Source organism: Monodon monoceros, unplaced genomic scaffold (genome assembly GCF_005190385.1).
Source record: "Monodon monoceros isolate NGI ecotype Baffin Bay Population unplaced genomic scaffold, NGI_Narwhal_1 Super_Scaffold_17, whole genome shotgun sequence".
Classification (NCBI taxonomy): domain Eukaryota; kingdom Metazoa; phylum Chordata; class Mammalia; order Artiodactyla; family Monodontidae; genus Monodon; species Monodon monoceros.
This window is the reverse complement of record NW_021703773.1, coordinates 20,611,642-20,629,028: the sequence shown is the minus strand read 5'-3', so window position 1 is coordinate 20,629,028 and position 17,387 is coordinate 20,611,642.

Below are 17,387 nucleotides of genomic sequence, written 5' to 3'. Positions count from 1 at the left end.
GTGTGTGTGTGTGTGTGTGTGTGTGTGTGTGTGTGTGTGTGTGTGTGTGTCTTGTATTCCAGGGAGAGAGAGTGATCTGGGCCTTCCGGGAGGTGAGAAACAGTGTGGCATACTTGAGGCAGGCTTGGTGGAAGAGAGGATACATAGCAAGAAGAGTCTGGGAGAGGGATGATGAGAGATGAGGCTGAGTAGCTGTGAGCAGAGGTACCACTGTAAGTGATGGAGAGACAATGACAGATCCTAAACTGGGAAAATTATCAATCACTCCAGTAGCACTGGGGAGGATGGCTCAGGGTCGACAATTACCACAGGTAGAAGACCTACTTCAGAAGCCATTGTGAACATCTAAGCAAGATATAATAAGGGCTGAGACTCCGCTGGTGTCAGAGGTGATGGAGAGCAGCAGATGGCTACCCAGCTGCTTATTGCTCTGACACAGAAATTTCAGATTTTTGTTTATTAACTCATATGGTTTTATTTTCTAGAAAAACATTTAAAACTTAAACCATAAAAGTTATGGCTAAAAAGATTAGTAGAAAAGTCCAAAAGTTATGCTTGCAGGGGGAAAACAAAATTTGAAGAAGAAAGGCACTAGAACTCTATCCTTGCTAATTAGGTTTTAGAACATGGGAAAAAGGCTTGTGTTCACTCTCATATGTGTCAAATCTGTCATAATACAAATGTTCTGAAAGAATTAAAAAGCCTATCTCTTCAGTCTAGTTGACTTTATTAGATCTGAACTGAATTATCGACGCCAACATATTTCTTATAATGAGTGTGTGTGTGTGTGTGCCTTACCGATTTAGCTCAGCCTGCAGGTGTATGCGGTAGCATTCCCCGAAACGTTTCCTGGGGGAGAGGGCAGTGAGCTTCACATAGGAGGTGAGATTTAACGAGCAGCCTGAAAGAGGAGTGGGGATACAAGTTTGGTAGGTTTGAGAATAAACGGAAGTGTTTAAGCATAGAACTACACGAGTGTTCTCTGGGGGTGTTTCCTGAATCAGTCTCTGGCGGAGAAATCCTACTTCTCTTCTGAAAGAAACGGAGAAGGAAGACACGGAACTCGGTGCCACTGAACTTAAGCTAAACTGCCTAAACATATGGTAGACCCGGAATAAGTGTTATCTGAATCAGATTTATGTAGCATAGTGTGAAGGATTTTGACTTTTAAGAACAAAACATAAATCATACTGAACAAACAGGTAAACACAAATCCTATACTTCTCAAACTTCATTAAACAAAGCTATTCAGGTTTGTTTTTTAAAAAATATCTATTTTTTACCCCTAATCAGACGTGAATCATATTTTGTGTAAGCTGGTGCCAGAATTAATCCTATACCTAAATAAGTTACTTGTATCTTTTACTTTTATTTATCACCAAAATTAGTAAAATAAAAATTAGTAAAATAAAATCAAAAAATTTTATATTGTATTCTACATATATTTTTAACTTTTTAGTGTGGGAATTTTAAATATATACAAAAGTAGACACATAATAAATCCCAATGTACCCATCATCCAGTATCAACATTTATTATCTCATCACAATTTTGTTTCATTTACCCTTTTTCTTATTATTTTTAAATTAAAAATTTTTAATTAATGTTTCTCTTATTTATTTATTTTTTAATTTATTTATTTTATTTATTTTTGGCTGTGTTGGGTCTTCATTGCTGCATGCGGGCTTTCTCTAGGTGCGGCGAGCGGGGGCTACTGTTCGTTGCAGTGCGTGGGCTTCTCATTGCAGTGCCTTCTCTTGTTGTGGAGCACGGGCTCTAGGCACGCAGGCTTCAGTAGTCGTGGCTCGCAGGCTCTAGAGCTCAGGCTCAGTAGTTGTGGCTCACGGGCTTAGTTGCTCCGTGGCATGTGGGCTCTTCCCAGACCAGGGCTCGAACCCGTGTCCCCTGCATTGGCAGGCGGATTCTTAACCACTGTGCCACCAGGGAAGACCTCTCTTTATTAAAAAAAAAATTTTTATTATTTATTATCATTTTGAAGCAAATCCTAAACATCATATCTATTTCATCCTCCAAATTTCAGCATGTGTCTCTAAAAATGAGGATTATTTGAAAAAAAAACCATAACCACCCTACTGCTATAGCACTTACAAATTAACAATAATTCTTTCATTATATATCTAGCCAAGGCTCAAATTGGTAATTATTTCTTCAATGTCAAAAATAGATTTTTAATTGTTTGTTTGAGCCTGGACCCAAATAAGTTAAATACATTGCAATTGCCTAATATGATCGGCTTTATTAGTCTGCAGTTTCCACTTCACCTCACTATTTCTCCTTGAAATTTATTTGGTTAGCCTACAGAGTTTCCCCCAATATAGATTTTGGGAGTTGCAGCCCCATAGTGTGATTTAATACGTTCCTTTACTCTTTGCATTTCCAGTAAATTGGTAATTGGATCTAGAGGCTAGGTCAGATCCAGGTTAAATTTTTTTTTTTTTGGCAAGACTTCTTCATAGATGAAGTTGTGTTTTTCATTAGGGGAGTCATAACTTCTGGTGTGTTGTCTTATTATGATGTAACAGCTGTTGCTGCACAATGCCTAGATTTTCATACACATATTTTAATTTCAAAAGTTCTGACATAAAAGTTATTGAAATGGATTTTCTGAGCAACTAGAATTTGTTGAGAGAGTATGCCACCTGAGATTAGCAACAACAAAAAACACTTAAAAAAAAAACCCTGAATGCAAATAATTCCTAATGACACCATCAAAAGTTTGCATTGTTTATCTAAATTATATGCCATGGATCAGTAAGCATCTTGACAAGGAAACGTTTTACGTGTGATATAAATCACCAATTGCTTCCTTATTTAAAAACTGGATGATGATCACAGCTCTGTGACTCCATAAATTTGAGTTTCTAATATTATGCAGAAGAACATAAAACCTGTTTATGCATTATAATACAGCAATAATGTATCTTTTTGCAATCATTGGCATAACTAAATCTGTTAACTTGACTATAGCATGCATAGTGACAAGTTTGCAAAATGATCAGAATTTTAAATTTTAATTCACCTCAATTCAAATCCCTGCAGCAATTAAAAAGAAAACCCACACTATCAAACCAACAAATGCCTTTAACTGAGTAAGATGCAATTTACAGGGAGAATGTTTTCATATGCTCTCTGAGGCTATAGCAAAACTGGAGTCCAATAGATATTTCTGCATATTAAAATAAGTCCTGATTGAAATGCTTTGCTTCTGTATCTTAAAATAGTCACAGAAATTCAACAGAAACCATGCTATTTTGGGCTGTCCAAAAGGTTGTTTTCCCATGTTTTTAGCTACTCCTATGGAAGTAAAAACGAAGTAAAAAAAAAAAAATCGAGATACTTGGATAGGGAGTTAGCAAACTTTTTCTGTAGAAGTCCAAATAGTAAATATTTTAGGCTTTGCAAACCATTTGGTCTCTGTCACAACTACTCAACTATGCCATTGTATAAGGAAAGCAGACTTGGGCAATATGTAAATGAATGAACATGCCTGTGTTCCAATAAAACTTTATTTATAAAAACAAGCAGTTGGCCTTATTTGGCCTGTGAGTCATAGTTTGCTGACCCCTAAGTTAACTCAAGTCAAATCTTACTGTCTACTGAAGAAAATATGTTTTATTTTCTTTTTCTGCATAATCAAGGTTGGCTGCCCACACTAATTGAGTTCAACAAAAGGTAGCTTCATTCTTTGCTTCATTTGATATGTGTTGACACAAGTTTTGTTATATTTTTAAAGCAAGTCCTTTGAAAAGGCCAGCCACCTGTCTGAGTTTATTAGAATTAATGAAGGATAAGAATAGATTGTCCTGTGTAGAACAAAAGAAATCTGCCAGAAGGAGGGTCAATACTTGAAGGATGCCTTGTGCATTTTTACTTAGTTTTGTAAAGCAAACACTTCAAAGTTGAAAACCAAAGAAAAATTGAACACCAGAGAAAAGACAGAGAGAGAAAAAAAGATTTCATGTCAGGGTAAGAAATCAATCATTAACTGTAACATTAAACATGAACTTTGTATTCCTCTTACTTCAAACCACAACAATAACAGTGAAAAACCTCACCATTCATTTAAAGTTGGCAGCTCACTTTAAAGAAGCAGTATAAACTGTTCCATTGTCTGAAATTAAAAATAAATATGTTCAATATATCTTATATTTGCTTACTATTAACTTTTGTTATAACAGATTATTAAATTGTATAATCATTCCTTGCAAAGATAGTCCTGCAGTCTTAAGGATTTTAAAATACTACGTTAAATATGATTTATAAGCCCAAATGAATGTGTTCCAAAGAGAAAAGACAATTTATTTCAGTCTGATATTTCAAAAAATTTGTCTTAAATTTTCTGATTAATTTTTGTCACTGGATGAATCAGGCAGAACATAAATCAAGATTACTTTTTATTGTATTTTAAAATTTATAGAAGAGCCCGATGCAAACTCAATGGTGTACATAAAGGAAAGTACATTTTAAGTTGTGATCAGTTGAGGTGAACTGAAACTTAGAGATCTATATGGAACTTTCTTTCCCGGTTAGGGTGAAGTAAGTTTTCTTTGCTGGTAGCAAAAATATATCTTTAAGCTTAGACTTGTTTCCAAAGGACATTTCCTGGAAGGTGGTCCAACGTGTTTTTCAAATGTTAAAAAGATTAATCACAAACAGTCAACAAATGATCTAACCCTTGCCATTTGCATTTTCCCCAGTTCTATGAAGTGTCAAGTGTTGAAGATTGCTCTAGAGTCCATAGGAATTTTTTTCCGGCTCAAAGGAAAATTAAACTTTTGAAACATAAGGAAAGATTTTACAATATGTCTTTTCTTTTCAAATGAGGCTTGACTTTTAGGCTTGACATTTGAAAACTTTAATACTGAGGACACAGATAAATGATCTTTATATATACAGAGGAAAAAAAGGAATTGGTAAACAAGCCTACAACTGCTATTTATAAAATCTGCTAATGACCCTGCTAATAAGAGACAGATTAAGGAATGTATTTTCCGCAGATTTGTCCCTGTAGTAGCTACAGTGAAACACTATGATTTTGACATTCAGTTCCTAAACGACAGGGAGGAAAAAAGAAGCACCACAGATTACACAGTGATGCGCTATGGTGTGTTTGTAAATTATATTTACATATTTACAGAGATGGTCTTCAACACAAACTTGAATTTGGATATAAAGAAAGTATTTTTATTTAATGATGAAACTGTAAATATGGAACATGTCCTCAGTACTTGTTCTTGTTTGCGTGCTTCTGATCTCATCACAGAAATGCTTGTTTTGAGGGAATTTCTGGCTCTTCTCTGCTCATTTGCACAGTCTTAGATCTGATGACCTTTAAATTTATGACCTAGTAAATAATCTTTCTCAGTTTTGGAAGAAAAAGGGATGGGTCAATAGAGTTTTAATTACAAAAATCCTGGTAGTGACTCTGCTAATAGAATACAGATTCCACAATACTAGATGCAGTCTAGTCAACTCTCCATTTATTTACATTTTGTTCTACCCTAGAGTGTTACCAGCTTAAAAAATATGGTTTTTAGAGCAGTGTAATGAAAAATGGCTCATATACTCATTAAGTCTGAGAAGATTCTTAGGTATCTGTTTTTGTGGAAGCACAGACACATTTTCAATTAAAGATACAGTCCAGGGCTTCCCTGGTGGCGCAGTGGTTGAGAGTCCGCCTGCCGATGCAGGGGATACAGGTTCGTGCCCAGGTCTGGGAAGATCCCACATCCCGCGGAGCGGCTGGGCCCGTGAGCCATGGCCGCTGAGCCTGCGCGTCCGGAGCCTGTGCTCCGCAACAGGAGAGGCCACAACAGTGAGAGGCCCGCGTACCACAAAGAAAAAAAAAAAGATGCAGTCCAGCTTTCTGAAATGTATAAGCGTTTTCTGGAAAAACAAGTGCACGGTAATATCTATAGGACAGCTGTCACTCCAATATGATTTTTTGTTTATATCTTTTTCGTGGATTATCTATATAATAAAATTGATTTCAATTGCTGCAGTTTGCAAGCACTGCAGGTTTAACTACATTGTTATATACAAGTGAATAAGTAAGTTTTGAACCTGTAAAGGGTTATATATCCTTGATACAAGGAATTTCTGACATACTGGCAACAAGTTCTTGCAGATCCAGATCAAGCCGACAACAAGTGGGATAACAGAAGCCTTTCATGATGTTGTGAATGGATGATGTTCAGTCAGAGGCTTTTAGTTGAGGATTACTGTGCCAGGCTAAATGACTAAGTTAAAATACTTGGGAGAAAAATTCATCTCTGTGTTGCCATTTACCTTCTAAATCTTCTGCAACACAGTTGGCCGTGGGCTGGTGTATCTTTTAAAACTGTAAGCGTTTTAGAGGAGTGTCTTACTCTACACACTAAATGCCCTGGCACAAGAAAACATTTTGGGGAAAGGAAGAATTGAGAGTTTTTTTTTTTTAATCAAATAATAAAGAAGTAAGAGGAAGCCATGGCAATGTGGTTTGGAGAAATGGCTGGTTTTGGCAGATAAAGACCTCTAATATTGCCTTTGGTGTTGTTTCTGATGCATTTGTTTTACATAGCATAGTTAGGCTTTAAGTAAATTCTCCGAGTAATTAGGCTGTGTCTACATATTCAGTTTGGGAACTTTTGTAGAACGTAATAAGTAAATTGACTTATGTATTTTTCAGTCTTAAAAAATTCTTTACTATAGTGCATAAAGTGCACATATTCTAAGTACATGCAGCTTGATGCATTTTCAGAGTTTTCACTGTAGTATCCAGTCCCTACATCAAGAAATATAACATTACCAGCATCTGAGGAGCTAAGGAAGCCCCTCTCTCCTTATTTCTCAATTATAGATTAATTTTCATTTTTTAACTTTATATAAATCAAGTCATAGAGAATGGATTCTTCTGGGTCGGACTTCTTTTGCTTGATATTGATTCATCTATATTATTATGGGGAGTTTTAGATTGTTCACTTTCATTGCTGTATGTGTTCTATTATGTGAGGATGCCACGATTTATTTATCCATTCTACTATTTCTTGGGTGGTTCCCAGTTTTAATGATTATGAACAATGCTGCTGTAAACATCAATGTGCCTGCTTTTCAGTCAATATGTCTATACATTTCTACCGTGTACATCGCTACCTTAAAAAACAAGTTTATCACAGTTATTTAAAAGTATTTGCCAACTCTAATATTGAAATAATCTGTGAGTCTGCATCTATTGTTTTATTTTTTCCTGTTGATAATTGGTCATATGTTCTTGGCTCTTATATATCCAGTAATTTTTAATTTTATGCTGTACATTATAATTAAAAGAACCAGAGGAGCTCAGATGGCTTTGTCTTCCACTAAATTGCAGGCAGATAGATGTAGAGTAAGGGGAGCATCACTTTAATCAGTCAGAGGTTGAACTGGGCTGGGGCTGGGTGGGTTACAGTGTTAGTAAAATTCAGTTGATGTCTTGCTTGCTCTTGTTCTTCAAATATGGTCCTATATTTTGATTGAAAGCCTGTCAATTATTTCTCTCTTCAGTCAGTTCTAAAAGACTGCAAGAGACCCAGCTCTGTGCTTTCAAAGTTCCCAGCCCAGTTCCCAAGCCACCTTTCCCAGGCAACTTCAAGAAATTGCAGAAGTCTTAAGGGACAGACTGATCATGTGCTGTAGACAGTTCTCTCCCCTGGCATGTGTGCTTCCTAAGCTCTAAGAAACTGCAGGAAATCTCATCTGCCTCTTCAGTGCTTACGCCTAGCTCCACAGCAGTCTGCATAGCCTCAGAGCTCAACAAATGTCCCGGGAGGTAAAACTTCAGTGTATCTGTGTCTCCTCAAGTTTCCAATTTGTCATCTAGCATTGTCCAGCTACTAAATGCTTTTCTGGTTTCTATTTTCCATGATAATGATCTCTAATTGGGACCGATCCTATCCTATACTTAGCCTGAACTTAGAACAGCAAATGCCAGCTATCACAAGATACTTTTATGATATTTCTGTCTTCCTGGAATTTTAGTTGGTTTACTCTTTGTTGTTTTCACAGCTCTCTGATATTGTTATGAACATTAAAAACAATACATCTATCTTTTTCTACTTTTGCAGTAGAAGCATTGGCCTCTCCAACCTACTACATCTCAGAAGCAGAGGTCAAGTAAATTAATTTTAATTACATGTTGCATTAAATAATTCTCTATATTTTACAAAGGAAATATGGTACCTCGATTTGTATTCTCACAGCAAGTCTATGAATTAAGCAAGATGTGCGTCAGTCTATTTTGTGGATTAGGTAACTAGTGTCCAATAAATTAAGTCTTTGGCAAAAGGTCAGTCTGCCAAGGGGCAGAGAAGGGCCTTGTCTCTTTTAATTCCCTAAAGTCCAGAGTTATTATAATACTCCACAACTATTTTGAACTAATAAGTACAAAATTAGTCACAGATACTTTGGCAGATACTTACATCTTAATCAAAGGCTTGAGACCAGCAGGACAATTTTATGTCTCATTTTTTAATTTGGTATCAATTTTAAAAACCTGGAAAACCACATACTCAGTGGGGTTTACAGCACACTGAAACCCTTCCCCCCAAACATTCATCCCACTGTTATGGGTCTTGCCTGGATTATCATGATTCTGACTTTATACCTTTGTGTTAAGTGGAGTCTTCCTAGGACTCCTTGTCAAAACACAGATATTCTTGGAGAAGCAAGAATGTTTTTTATATGATAGTGGGAATGAACTTCTAGAAGGTGGGAATAACATGCCCTTAGAAGTGAGTCAGAGTGGTGAAATGCACAAAAGCAAAAAAGAACAGGTAACATACAAATTTCACCATGCCTCCGAAAGCCGGCACAAGTGCAGGTAAACTGCAAACAGTAGGATGCTCAGAGAAGACCAGTATTGTAAGGGGTCAGTTAACTGTAAAACTGTAGAGGTTATAAGTGGAAGGAACTTGATAACTGGGTTGAAGAGTCCTCCAGTTCAAGGGAGAAAACTAGCAGGCTGAGAGCCAGAGGGTGTAGATGTGTCTACTTGGGCTCTCAGTAGGATGATTTTTAAATTGAATATGAATGTCATTAGAGGGGCAGTATTTTGAAGTTCAACACAGTCCCCAAATCTTCCTATTATGTATTGTTCATTGATGTTTCCTCTCTTGATAGCGTTTGAGCTCATAACCCTTGACGAGTTAAATCATTTTATTTTATAGGTGAGATCCTGAGCCCAGAAAGTGGCACATCCAGCTTAATGAAATATATCCTTCTTGTCATTATTCTCAGAAAGCACCTTCTCAAATTAGTGCATAACCTATTAATCATTAGTTTACCCAGTGGTTATTTCACTGCACAACACGCTCTTTTTTAATACTTTTCTTTCTCCTAGACTGCCTTTTCCTTCCTCCACCTATAAAAGAACAGACATTTTAGCTTCAGATGATTGATCTAAGGCTAATAGATAGAAAATATGAAGCAGCTTTTAACCTAACTATAAATGATTAACCTTCTATAAATTTCAGTTGTCCCACAAAGGAACAGTCATTTTGATATACACACGCTCTGTCATTGGATGTGTTCAAGCCAAAGTTAGGGATATGAAGAAGGAATTCCTACTTTCTATGGAAAGTTGACTTTGAGATCTCAAAATTTCCTTCCAGTGTAAGGAACAAATATAAATTGTGATCTGTATCTGTAACATCTGTACATTTAGCATCTGTAGTGGTAGCTGTATTCATGTTTACATCTGAATCCATCATCTTCCAGAACTATATCTATACTCTTCCAGCTCTGTGTTTATCTCTATCTACATGTATCACAAAATATATTAACTTGTTTGTGCACTCACATGTTTATTTAATATAAATGTATCCAGTATTTATTATGAGCAATGCAGTATTTTCGGTGCTACTGAGACTATAACAGTAGACCAATTGCCAGAGATAGCCCTGTCCAGCAAGGTTGTTTAGGATTAAAAGAGTTTTGGAAGAAACTAAATGTGAAAGAGATTGAGGATTCTGTTAGACATCTTTGATTTAATCTGTGAGTTGATAAGACATCCTCATGGAATGTTTCCTAGGGTTTAGTTCTCTATCCAAAGCAGTCAGAGGCCTTGTATTCCAGGAGGTTGTGATAATGTAAGTAAAATATTGCTGGGTCTGGACAGAGATTGTAACCATAGAATTGGATGGGAAAGAAGCTGTCTTTCAAAAGATTTTGTATCTACTTAAGAACTCTGAAAAGTGGTAATTAAAGATTTTGTTTTCATTCTCTCTCTTTTTTTCTTTTTCCTTGTGAAATAGACAAACAAAACAATTTTTGTTCCTTTGTAAAATTCTCAACTAACGAAAAGTTTGGAGATCCATAAGGACAGACAATATGGCAAGGCTACTTGAGTTTTAGAAAATTTCATTTAATTTCAGTTTGAATAAACTGCAAACACAGTTTGCAAACACATGGGGTGGTTTGCAAACTTCCTATAATTTGGAAACAACTACTTGCTTGACTCAACATTTCAACAGTTTGTTTTTCTACAGCTGATGTGGCAGATTGGGAGAAGAGGGAGGTGTGAATCTTCTAGTTCGAAACCTTCAGCGACTCAAAGGTCATGGAATATAGTACAAAGTTCTGAATTGTTTTACTAATTTTTTACAGGAAAAGTATGTTTTGGGGAAAGAAAAAAAACTCTTTTGCTTCATAAGAGAGCTGTTTCTTTACCAAATAGCTATAAATATCAGCAAATTTCTTTCTAGCACCTTGTTACATGTAGGACGTTTAGATTGTGATAAATATTTCTACGAAGTAGGCTTGAGATTGTGTCATATCTAAGAATCCATTGCCAAGTCTAAATTCATGTGTAGTTACATCTAAGTTTTCTTTTAAGGATCTTATAGTTTTAACTCTTATATTTAGGTTAGGTCCATTTTGAGTTAATTTATATATATGGTATGAGGTAGGGGTCCAACTCATTCTTTTGCACATGGATATCCAGTTGTGTTTTACTAGTTATTATCTTATAATGAAAGAAAATTAACTTGTTGCCTCATAAGAAAGCCATCCTTTTCTAAATAGCTATAATTTTTTAAGCAATTTTAGAATTTATTTCTAATATACTGCTAAATGTAAGATTTTATGTCATGATAAATTTCCAAGAAGTATGCTTGAGTTATAAATATTGAAATTTGAAATTGTCTTCTATCAGTTGAGAGGCTAGAATATTTCAGGATGTGTAGTAAATTAATATTATTTAATAATTGTTTATTAAGAGAGAATTGTTGGTGAGGCAAAGTGTTTTGAGAGAGTAGTATCCTTACCTTTTGAGTTCAAAATCAAATTGCTACCACACAGCTACTAGACAATGGGTGATGTTGGCAGTGGGGGAAACTATGTGTTCTATTCTGTTCCATTGGTCTCTTTATCTATCTTGATGCCAGTAACACAGTATCTTGGTAACTATCGTTTCTAATAAGTCTTGATATTAAGGTAATGTAAACCCTCCAATTTTCTTTTTTTTTCAAAGTTGTTTTGATTATTCTAGGTCTTCTGAATTCTATATAAAGTTTTGCATCAGTTTGTAAGTGTCTACAAAAATGCCTACTGGGATTTTTTTTCAGATTATATTAAATCTATAGCTCTATTTGGGGATACTTCAAATCTTAACAATATTGAGTCTTTTATAACCCATAAAATAGTACATTTGTCTTGTTACTTAGGTTTTCTTTAATTTCTCTCAGCAGTGTTTTGTAGTTTTTTGTAGCATAGGTATTTGTCCCTATGTATTTCATCTTTTTGATGCTATTATTAATAGCATTGCTTGTTAAACTTCAGTTTCCAATTGTCCATCACTAGCGTACAGAAATAAAGTTGCTTTTTCTATATTGATCTTGTATCCTGCAACCTTGCTAAAATCATTTATTAGCTCTGGTAGCTTTTTTGTAGATTCTTTTTAATTTTCTACATAGATAATTTTGTCAGTTGTGAATGTGGACAGTTTTGCTTCTTCCTTTCCAATCTGGATGCATTTTATTTCTGTTTCTTGTATTATTGCACTGGGTAGAACTCCTAGTTCAATGTTGAATAGAAATAGTGAAAATAGATGACGTTGGTTTAGTTTGTGTTTCTTCAGCTTGATGTTTGTTGAACTTCTTGAATCCGTGGTTTTATAGTTTTAATCGAATTTGGAAATATTTGGCCATTGTTTCGTCAAATATTTTTGGTTTCTTCCTTTCTTTTTTTTTTTTTTTTTTCTTTTCGCAGGCCTCTCACTGCTGTGTCTTCTTCCGTTGCGAAGCACAGGCTTCGGACGCGCAAGCTCAGCGGCCATGGCTCACGGGCCTAGCCGCTCCGCGGCATGTGGGATCCTCCCAGACCGGGGCACGAACCCGTGTCCCCTGCATCGGCAGGCGGACTCCCAACCACTGCGCCACCAGGGAAGCCCTTCCTTTCCTATTTTTTAAGGACTCCAGTGAAATGTATATTAGGCTTTTTGATTTTGTACCACAGTTCACTGGTGATTTTTCACTTAATTATTTTTTCTTCTTGGGTTTTATTTTTCAATAATTTTTGCTTCTTTTTCTTCACTAATCTTTTCTTCTGCAGTGGATAGTATGTTGTTAATTTCATTCAGTGTATTAAAAAAAATTCTTCTCCTATTAAGGCAACACCCTTTTGAGTATTCTAACCAATGCTTTGGGATTATGATGTTTTCCAGGCTGGCTGATAGGAAAAGGAACTATTTCTGCCTCTGTGTGGTGGCCTGGCACTGCTCCTTCTAATCCTTTTAATGATATTTACCCTTATCTTGGGTGGTTTGGTCACTGATCAATACTCTGCTGAATACTCAAGGGGGCTTCATGCACATCTCCATAGTCCTCTCTCTGTGCAGTACTTGGGCATCTGTGCAAACGACACACCTTATAGAGTGATGCACACTTCATAAACATAGAGTTGGGAAACTTTTTCTGTCAAGGGCCAGATGGTAAATATTTTAGGTTTTGCGGGCTGTATGGTTTCTGCTGCAACTATTCAACTCTACCATTATAGCCTGAGAGCATCTGCAATATGTAAATGAATGGACATGGCTGTGTTCCAATAAAACTTTATATACAAAAGCATGTGGCAGGCCAGATTTGGCTTATGGGCCTTAGTTTATTGACTCCTGTGACTGTCTTTTGTTTTTTGATTTTGTAAGTACTGTCTCCTGGGTAGGGCTTAAGACAGAAAGTCTTATTTCAAATTCACAGCAGAAAGAAAAGTATATTGCTATTGAAACTTTTCAGATTGGTGTACACTGACACTTGGATTCGTTATTTTTGCTTCTGTGTCTGCAATGCTAAGTAGTGAATCATATAATGCTGACATTTAAGCTAATTCCTCTTTAATGTACATTTGACATATGAGGCAACGTATTGCAATCTAAAAATAATTAAGATAAATCATTTGCATATATTGCTGTGGAAAAGCAAAGCAGTCTTCATCTCCCTCCCTCATGGTGGGAGGGATGCACTGTAGTCACGTTAGATGCAACTCTTGATGCACATCTGCATCTCTCATAAAGTGACTGGGTGCCACGGATGGAGCTGAAGCGACAGCTCCTAGGATGTTCTGTCATCAGACAACCTTCCCAGATGGGGCTGCGTTTCACCGTCTGCACTCCTGAATTGCTGGAGAGCTTTGGCAGGCAGGCAGTGTGCTGTGAAGGATTAGATTCTGTCTCCCTCCCTACTGCATAAACCCCCAGAGGATTCCCCTCTTCAAGTTTTAGAAGATTGGCTCCAACCAACAGGTCCAACAAGCGGGCACATTTGTGAATTGAATATCTTGATGCTATACAAATAGGTCATGGTTGAATAACCGGTATGTATGAATTGAATTTTCTCTTGGTGGGAGTGAAGGAAAACTCTCATAGTTTTTTCTCCGGGGACTTACACGACCATATAACAACTGTCACAAGGGCACAATACATTTTTGAATAGAATGGGTCATTTGTTTCTCTGAGCACTTCATCTTTAAAGTTAGCTGATTATATTTCAAAAGGCTGTTGTAATGTATATTCTTTAAAGTAAGACTTTTCTCCATTTGTGCTGAGCAAGCAAACGTTTCCAGCTTTATTCTGTGATTAACATATTATGAAATCAAAAGGCTGTCAGTTATTTCTACACAAAGGCAATTTGTTAGTTCTCTGTAAATACAGATTTTTGGCAAACTTTGATAAAACGCATGTGCCATTTTTCTATACTATAATTTTCCTTGACAAGAAGTCAATTTTATGAACAGATTTATCAAGTTTAATTAATTAAATAAATATTTACTTAATGCATATTATGTATAATGTGTCTTTGCTACAAAGTAAGCTCTATAATAGCTAGGAATATATGTGTCTGTTCATCACTGTATCCTTAATGGCTGGAGATACAAAACACATAGTTTGTATCATGAAATATTTGTGTAGTAAATGAATGAATGAATATAAATGACCTCACGTAGCGAGGTGACGAATAACTGTTGAAATGAAAAATGGTGGATTTGTTTTCAGGAGATAATAACTTCACTTTACAGTGTTTAAAGGTGGGAGTCTTGTCTGTTGAGTAGAGTATGAAATGTAATCTTTCAAGAAGGTCAGTAATGGTAAGACAATTTACAGAGAACATCAGAGAAACTTCTATGAATAACTTGGAGAAAATTACTTTTAATAACAGGAAGAGTAAGGTGTGTGAGTGAATGAAATAGAAGAACCACCTTTATTTAATGTTAGATGGCTGTTCCTGCTCTTTTCTAAAAACATCAAGACTCCTGGCTAATTTACATTTTGCTTTGAAAAATATTTGTATATATTAAACAAATGAGTCCTCACATAAAGAATCATTAGAACATAGAGAGCCAGTATTATGCTCATGCTACACAATAACTTCATAACAGATTTACAGGCTAATAATGCAATCGAATTTTAGGTGAGGAATTTAGCAAACTTTATTCTCATGAAGTGGGAGCAGTCATTCAGATGAAACTGTATCAGTCCTCAATTTCCAAATGCCTGGGATTTTCAATCCTTTTTGTTACTGTTGCTAGTGTCTATCTGTATGGAATTATGGCTAGAAAACGTAGTTTGTATTATAATATTTCTTTGCAATTTGTCTTATGGATCAATTTTTGTCTGCCTCTCAAAGTGGCTTTCTATCTATCCCCTGTTCACCCTATCATTGATGCTATAGCCTTACTGGGTTCTGGTTTTAGGCAGGGATCTCTGACCCTGTATAAAAATCAAACCAAAGTTCAGGGTTCAGGGTCATCCGAAACTGGTAGATGCACCAAGGTCAACTGTTGGCTTAATTGCTTATTTACTTCCTAGGACTGTTGTTTTAACTTCATTTCTGATCCTACAGGAATTTCCTCATTTTTTCCCCAAGTCCAACTATTCATTCATAAGGGTAGTGGTAGTATTTCTAGTATTTCATCTAGAACTCTTGCTGAAATCTTATGAGATAGAGAAGTCTTGTCCCAAGGTTCTCTGTCCTTCTGTCTTTAGGCCAAGGAGAGAGGGGAAAAAGTGAGCAAGTGAGCTGTAAACACTCAGTTTTGATCATTACTATCTATTTAATTGATACAAGATTTGATGGTGGTAGAAGTTGATGATGCAGGAAAGCTGGAGGTAGGGACTGAGTTCAGAGTATGTGATAAAGTTTTAAACTGATAAAAAATCTCTGGATTTGAGTTCTAGTGGTCAGCCATGTCCTTTGCAAAATGGGAGTGAGGATAGTCTAGCTAGTTTCTAACTTTGTTTTCAATGTTTAAAATCAGTGAAATGAGATTTTAGAATTCCACTGAGTAAAACTAATCTTAGAATTCCACTGAGTTTTATCTCCTTTATTCATTGTTAATAATGTTAATATTTATTGTTAATAAAGCTAATAATTTAAATTGTTTATTTTAAAAGAGTTATAGATGCTCCTTTTTTTATTCATGTGAAATAATATAGTCTATTACTATGGTGTATGTAGTGTTTTACTTAAAGCCATTACCTTGCAACATCTATATAAGATATAGTTCTTGCCTTCCAGAAATGGTGGTGGTATAACTTGAGCTGAAATTGAACCATTATCATTCTAACCCAGGCTGTGTTAACAGTATACTTGGTGTGCCTCAACATATTTATGCTCCTCATTTACAAATTTTTATACTTTTTCCAGTTTGTGTATGTACCCATTTTCCAAGTTAGTACATGAATAAACAAGGACTATAGTAACACAATCATAGAGCAATGGAATATCTTAGGAATTTAAGTAAAAATAACTTTTTTTTTTTACTACTGTTTACTACTAAAGGTGTAAATAGTAGGTATTGGAAGACCCACAAAACAGGAATTAATAAACTCAATTTTTAGAAACTCAGCAACTACCTCTCCTACACATTACAAATATTCTACTCAGAGTTCTAGTGGCTTAAATCTCATGGTTTGTTTAGCTGTTATTCCTATGAAACAGTAAGTCATGAAATTTGTTTCCATCATACATAATCTCATAATTTTGTGCTTTTTTATGAAACCTACACACTTCTTTGCTATTTTACCTCCTTTTTACTTACTGCTTATCCTGGAGAGTGTGTAGAGCTTCTTAACTTATGACCAGGTAATCAAGTTCATCTTAAGGCTGAGGCAGGTAACAAGTTGCCAGCAATATTATTTTCAAGTGCTTTACAGAAATGATCTAACCATTTCCATTATTATAGCATTAAAAAATCACATAGACTAAGAATCCAGGCATCAGGGTATGTGAAGAAGAGCTCTGGACTGGGGTCCTAGCTCTCACTTATTAGTCTGAACCAAGTAAAACTGTAGGTCAGCATTTATTGTTTGTAGATTTTTTGATGATGGCCATTCTGACTGGTGTGAGGTGATACCTCGTTGTAGTTTTGATTTGCATTTCTCTAATGATTAATGATGTTGAACATTCTTTCATGTGTCTGTTGGCAATCTGTATATCTTCTTTGGAGGAATGTCTATTTAGGTCTTCTGCCCATTTTTGGATTTGGTTGTCTGTTTTTTTGATATTGAGTTGCATGAGCAGCTTGTAAATTTTGGAGGTTAATCCTTTGTCTGTTGCTTCATTTGCAAATATTTTCTCCCATTCTGAGGGTTGTCTTTTTGTCTTGTTTATAGTTTCCTTTGCTGTGCAAAAGCTTTTAAGTTTCATTAGGTCCCATTTGCTTATTTTTGTTTTTATTTCCATTTCTCTAGGAGATGGGTCAAAAAGGATCTTGCTGTGATTTGTCATAGAGTGTTCTGCCTATGTTTTCCTCTAATAAATGCTGGAGAGGGTGTGGAGAAAAGGGAACCCTCTTGCGCTGTTGGTAGGAATGTAAATTGATACAGCCACTATGGAGAACAGTATGGAGGTTCCTTG